Genomic DNA, 7,227 nt, shown 5'->3' on the forward strand with positions numbered 1-7,227 from the left:
TCATTTTTTTCCCAAAGCTTAGTTTGACCTTAGTGTTTAACTATAGAGAGCAAAAACCAGTGTTGTATTTGAAGCCCTACTAAAAATAAACTAAGAGAGTTTCCTATCAGGCACCCCACCTCCCTTGCATGGTAGTTTCCTCCAATATGAAAAATTCCCTCTAGGAGGGAAAGGAAGACTCATGAGCATTAGGAGATAAACAAATAGTCGCATGTGAAAGAACAAAAGAAACCTGGAAGATTCTTGAGGGTCCCTCTCCAGCAATATAGCAAGGAGTAAATGACTGGTGTGGTGGGAGACTCTGACTAGCCTAACTATTAAGAAGAGATACTTGGACTGTTATGCTGCATGAGATCTCTGTAGAAATTTCAATGGCCTCAGGTTTTGTGAGTCATCACCTGTGTTGGGGAGGGCTTTTTCAGGATACATCTTCTTTTGAGTCGTCCATATTTGTATCTTATAAAAAAAAACACATCTTACTCATAGTTCACTTGGCAATTCCAATAAAACATATTTTTCACCAAGGTGGACATTAGTGCAATCATTACATTGGATTTTCATGGATCCCTTTTATGCAGTAAATATGTGTTTCATCTCCCTGGGAAATGTCTGCCACATAATGTTTCCTTGTACATGTGAGCACATGCACACATAGCATATATTTATATATGCTTTTTTTTCAGTGTGGAGCTGATGAAAACCTAAATGAATGTGTATTATTGGCATGAGCATGACCTTGCCAAAGACCCCAGTGCCTCAAAACCAAGGGAATGATAGTTTTCCTCCATTCAAAGTTCAGATACTTACCAAGACTTAGCCTTTAGCTACCAACTGCAACTTCCTGCACTAGGATGAATCCAACCTGAGATTGCTCCCTGACAGAGAGTGCCTACCTATTTATTAATTAACCCATCACTCCACCACTTCTTCATTAATGCTGTGTTCTCTCTCTCTCTCTCTCTCTCTCTCTCTCCCTCCCTCCCTCCCTCCCTCCCTCCCTCCCTCCCTCCCTCTCTCTCTCTCTCTCTCTCTCTCTCTCTCTCTCCCTTTTTCTTTTTCACAATAAATGTCCAGAGTTTCCAGGTACCTGCTGATATGTTTCCATCAGACCTCACAGTGACCTGATCACAGTTTTTTTCTGTACACATGTCTGTTATTTCTCCATCCCTCTGTTGACCTAATAAGCTTAATCCTAAACTTGTGTAAGTCGAAGCAGTGCTGGAGTTGGACTGAGATTGAACCACAGAAGCAATTATGCCAGAGCACTACTCATGCAAATGGGAATATAAATTAATCCAGAAGAGTGTTGCTGTTGTTTCTGTTGTTGTTAATATGTTTCTCAGAGCAACTGATGACTTATAAAAGTAAATCACTTCTATGAATTTGTTTTAATAGCATTCAACATTAAGGCTCATTTTTTTTCATTTTGCACCCTATTAGTAGTATTTGTATCGTACAATACAGCTTCATCATTTAGCATTATAGTAACGGTACCTAAATTTATATTTGCCAAAGTTTTTCTCTTAGATGGAAGCAATTATTTCTTTTTAGATATTTTTAATCCTTTGAGAACTTCATATACAAATAACGTTTATTTTGAGCATATCTGCTCCTCATTTCTGCCCACAAATCTCTAAGTCCTTCCCTATGTCTGTCCTCCCTCTAACATCATGTGTTCCTCTATTTCTTTATATGTAGCCTGATAAGTCGAATTAGTGTTGCACATGAGTATAGGGTTGATCACTGGAACATAGGCAGCCTACCAATGCTCATTCCCATGAAGAAAACTGAATAGTCATTATGTCAATACATAATGGGTGATATCTGATAACTTTAAGAAGTCACAGCAATCAATTTTCTAAAAATATAAATCATCTTATATTCTAAAACTCTTCATATAGTAAATAATTTATACAATAATAGCAAATTACTCTGTACTTGTTCCTTTAGAACCATATTCAATTAATCAGTAATTATAAAACTTCTGTCCAATATTCTTAAGAAACTTCCAATATTCTTACCATTGTAATTACATGAATCTATCTCCCTATATTGACATGATCAGGATTTCTTACTCATTATTTTTAATGGTGGAATTTTGTCTGAAATCTTATCTCTTGACTTCAGTTTCCCAAAGAAGTATCAGATTTATCATATTAGAAAGAAACTATGATCAAGGCACTCATTTCTTATGATGTACAACATCTTGTTAACTACAAGGTGATTTATTACTTACTCAGTGTCACTTAAAATTCAAATTATTACCTCTGATTTTACTTTTTTAAAGCTTTTGCTTCATTTTTCACTTAGACCAGAATTAATACATTCAAACTATCTTTTCTTATAGTATTTCATGAGTATCTTTTGCAACTTGTCAAATGATTTAACTATAGCTTCAAACTACTGAAAACTTAAAATGTTAATATTGAAGCACAATTACCTTTAATAATAATTACTTTTAATAATAATATCTAAAACTGATCTAGATTTCTGATATTATACCATACCTATATTTACTCCCATCTCTCTTTAATAATGCAATATTCCTTTACATTGTGTGAATAGATATCATTGTGATTGGTTTATCAAAGAAGTTGACTGGCCTATAGCTCGGCAAGATAAGGTTTGGTTAGGAGAGAACCAGGCTAAGGACCCTGGGAAGAATAAGGTTAGAGAAAGAGGAATTGCCAGTTGAGTCAGGGGAAACAGTTCATGCAGAGAAGGCGACAGGCTATGAAACACGTAGCAACATGTAAATTAATAGAGTTGGGTTAATTCAAATTATAACAGTTAGTTAGTAATAAGCCTAAACTAGTGGCTGAGCATTTATAATTAATAATGTGGCTCTGTGTGGTTATTTGGGAGCAGCTGGCTGGACAGAGCTGACTGGTTCCTGACGAAAAGAACTCTGTCTATAAGTAATATCATAGAGACAAATATATTAAGAAGAGTTCACTTCGAAGTAAAAAATGAATTGTTATAGAAGTGCATATATTATTTGTTCATTCTGCATATGACAGCATACTATTAGCAATCGAGGCAAGGGCAGTTTTTTTCCCCAATGAAATGCTTTGCCACATTGAAAGCAAACTACCTATGGAGATTCTTTGATGCCCAACATTCTTTTATTTTTTTTAAGGAAACTGGTGCTACCAGTAGCAGATATGTCTCACCGCCATAAAAAGCCTTCTTTTATTAAAACATCTTGAATGCCATATTCTGTATATCTTTGGAATGTTTGAAGACTACCAATCTATTTAAAATATTGAGGTTAAATAAAGCTTACTTCTTTCTACATATAAACCTTTACTACAAGTTTGTTGGTTATCTTAATTATTCTAAACAGTTTCTAATAGGTTTCAGGAACTAGAACTAGAAATATATTAAAATTTTAAGAGTGTTGCTTGGTTACACTAGCTTACAGTTTATATAACCTTAAATTTGTATCGCTATACAAAAATCCATATCAGTGTAAAATATTTGAGGCTAGTAGTTGATATTTAGCCTGAAAGTAGATTCATTATTGTACCCCTTTACCCTATCATTCTTATACCACATCTTTTTCTTGTCAGAAAGAGATCCCCGAATTTAACCACCTTTGCCTAGTTTCCTTCCTTTCCATGACCAGTAACAACTTGCAACTAAGACCCTCAAAACAATGGCATATATCCATAGCCAAGCAAATGGCCAAAACCACCACTCCTCTTGGGAATTTGGGCATTGTGTTCTCAAAATTACTTCCTGTTGTCTGGGGGCAATGTCATCTTTAGGGGACCCTGAGAAAATAATAATGATCAAGTCTTGGGAGAACTGTAGTGGCATTTCAATTGTATTTTGATAATTAAAGATTGCCTAAAAATCTGAGAGTAAAACAGTTCCACTGGTCCCCTTACGAACCAGGTTATGGTAACACACACCTTTAATCCCAGTAGCCACAATGACATACACCTTTAATCCCAGTAGCTACAATAACACACACTTTTAATCCCAGTAACCACACTAGTTGCCATAGAAATTGAGTGGTACATGCCTTTAATCGCAGTGGTACACCTTCTTAATCCCAGCTCTAGAGAGGAATATAAAATAGGGGAGACAGCTATCATACAGACTCATTCTGAGTATACTGGAGGCAGGAGAGCCAATTCCTACTGAGGTCAAGGTAAGCACCAGTGGCTGGCTGTTTTCTTTTCGGATCCTTAGGTTGAACCACAGTTTCCGACCCTGAGTTTTATTAATCATGCTTCATATGGCACCTTACTTTTTGTGGCATGAATTTATGAAAAAGCCATTTTTTTTCTGAGGTTTTTTAGTCACCAGTCCAGACAGGGCTGAGATTGGAAATCCAGCTCTAGGATCTGGCCCCAAACCACCCGGATTCGGGAGAAAATCCAGTGCTCCCAGTTGCCCCACATTAGCTTCCATGTAAAGATGAAAAATACACAGAGAATCTGAGTACTGTGTATTATTGTGTTGTCTTTGACTGCTGAGGAAGGAGCAACAACTGCTAAAAAGACATTCAATTATAAACATTGCTGGATTGGAGGAGGGAGAGAAAGGGAGAAAGGAAGGAGCAGGCGGGCGTTGCCTGTGTCTGAGTGTGCCAGTGTGAGTGAGTGTAAGTGCCGGGCCCTGCCTCTCCTGCCTCCCCAGCAGAGGGTCCCGGTGGCCTAGGGGGGGGCGGGTGGGCTGCTTGGCGGCAGAGGCAGCGAGAGGCTGCGGGCAGAGCCTAGGAGGAGGAGGAGGAGGAGGAGGAGGAGGAGGAGGAGGAAGAGGAGGAGGAGGAAGAGGAGGAGAAGGAGGAGGAGGAGGGAGGAAAGAGCGGAGCAGCCATTGTTGAGGGAAACCTTGCAAACAAAGAAGGCTCCGGACTCCCCGCGGCCCCCTGCCCCCTCAGGCCGGCCCCCTGGCCCCCAGCCCCTGGCCCAGTGGCCATTGTAACTTTTCCCCCTGGCTGTGGACTCTGCGGGGCGGGCAGAGGCTGTGTGTGCGAGTCTTTGTGCGGCCTGCAGAGTGGAGCTCCCCGCCAGACCGGCCTGTCCCATGCGGGACATGAACTGCTGAAGTTGGCTCCACCTAAGTCCTCACCCTTGCCAGGGTCCCCGAGGGCTTGCAGGAACTCCCGCACCTTCTCCAACCCCCTCACTTCTCCCAGGTTGTTCCTCAAAGTCATTCAAGCTGTACTCGCCGAAGGAGCCCCCGAACGACAACGCCTTCCCTCCCTTTCATCCTGGCACCATGCTGGATCAGGATGTGGGCCCAACTCCCATGTACCCGCCTACATACCTGGAGCCTGGGATAGGGAGGCATAAACCATATGGTAACCAAACCGACTATAGAATATTTGAGCTTAACAAATGGCTACAGAACTGGACAGAGGAGTGTGACAATCTCTGGTGGGACGCTTTCACGACTGAGTTCTTTGAGGATGATGCCATGTTGACCATCACTTTCTGCCTGGAGGACGGACCAAAGAGATACACCATTGGCCGGACCCTGATCCCATGCTACTTCCGCAAAATTTTTTTAGGGGGGTGCTACAGAGCTGTATTATGTACTTAAGCACCCCAAGGAGGCATTCCACAGCAACTTTGTGTCCCTCGACTGTGACCAGGGCAGCATGGTGACCCAGCACGGCAAACCCATGTTCACCCAGGTGTGTGTGGCGGGCCGGTTATACCTGGAGTTCATGTTTGACTACACGATGCAGATAAAGACATGGCACTTCAGTATCCAGCAGCACCGAGAACTCATCCCCAGGGGCATTCTGGCCATGCATGCCCAGGACCCCCAGATGCTGGATCAACTCTCCAAAAACATTACCCACTGTGGGCTATCCAATTCCACTCTCAACTACCTCCGACTCTGTGTGATACTCGAGCCCATGCAGGAATTCATGTCCCGCCACAAGACCTACAGCCTCAGCCCCCGAGACTGCCTCAAGACCTGCCTTTTCCAGAAGTGGCAGCGCATGATAGCACCTCCTGTGGAGCCTGCACGGTAGCAGCCCAGCAAACGGAGGAAATGGAAGATGCTCGGGGGAGGGGGGGCAACACCAACAACAGCAACAGCAAGAAGAGCCCAGCCAGCACCTTCGCTCTCTCCAGCCAGGTACCTGATGTGATGGTGGTGGAGGAGCCCCACCCTGATGGGCAGGGAGTTCGGGGATGAGGACAAGAGGCTCATCACTCGGCTGGAGAACACCCAGTTTGACGCGGCCAAGGGCATTGACAAGGAGGACAGCTTTAACAACTCCCCTGCACTGGGCGCCAACAGCCCCTGGAACAGCAAGCCTCCATCTAGCCAAGAAAGCAAATCGGAGAATCCCACGTCACAGGCCTCCCAGTAAAGGCTCTGCCATGGCCATCCAGTGCTCTGCCTGCCCCACCCCTCACAGCCCCAGGGAGCAGAAGACAATAAGAGACTGAGCATCTGAAATGGGCAACCTCCATCCACCCACTTCAGGGAGGAACTGGACTCACTGGGGGAAGGTGCCAAGATTTGTCCCCCAGTTGCCCTGGGCTGGGCCTGGCCCCTGCAGAGCCTTTTGGGGGAAGGGGGTACTCATGTGCATGCCTATGTGGACCCTGGTCTTCTGAGAAATGTCCTGACCCACCTCTTCCCAGGGCATTTGCCCCCATTCTCACCCAAGGGATTTATCCCTCTGAGCCTGGGGTTTATACCCACAGCCCTTAGGGGCTTAAACTTAAGGAGCTTGGTTGAATCCCTTTCCCCTAGGCGGCTGTCAACGGGGTAAAATCTGGGCTCCTCCCTTTTGCCACTTACACAGCTTGAGGAATACTGAGAACTCAAGAACAATCGCAGTGGGTTTTTGATCCTACTGCACGTACTGGCTTTGGGGGAGCCTAGGCAGTTTGGATGCTCACCTTAGGAGACCTGGATAGAGGTGGGCGGTCCTTGGGCTTCCCACAGGTCAGGGAACCCTGATTGCTCTTAGAGCAGATGAGGGAGGGGGACTTGATCGGGGGAGGGGGAGGGAAATGGGAGGCGGTTGCGGGGAGGAGGCAGAAATCCTTAATAAATAAATTAATTAAAAAAAAAAACAAGTGTTGGGGCACACATCTGTGCTCCCAGCACTCAGGAGGCAGAAGCAAAGGGTGGCTGCGAGCTGAAGGCTGGCCTGGAATAGAGAGTTTCAGGACAGCCAAGGCTGAATAATGAGATTGTATCTCAAAAAGAAAAAAAAAAAAAGCAAAAATAAATAAATAA

The 7,227-nt window shown here is 43.8% G+C and overlaps 1 pseudogene; it reads left to right on the forward strand.

Annotated features, from left to right (window-relative positions):
- Window positions 1–4,558: 4,558 nt before the first annotated feature.
- LOC142841358 (LIM domain-binding protein 1 pseudogene) lies at window positions 4,559–6,581 on the forward strand (annotated as a pseudogene).
- The last annotated feature ends 646 nt before the right edge of the window (window positions 6,582–7,227 follow it).

This window comes from Microtus pennsylvanicus, chromosome X, assembly GCF_037038515.1.
Source record: "Microtus pennsylvanicus isolate mMicPen1 chromosome X, mMicPen1.hap1, whole genome shotgun sequence".
In the NCBI taxonomy this organism is placed as follows: domain Eukaryota; kingdom Metazoa; phylum Chordata; class Mammalia; order Rodentia; family Cricetidae; genus Microtus; species Microtus pennsylvanicus.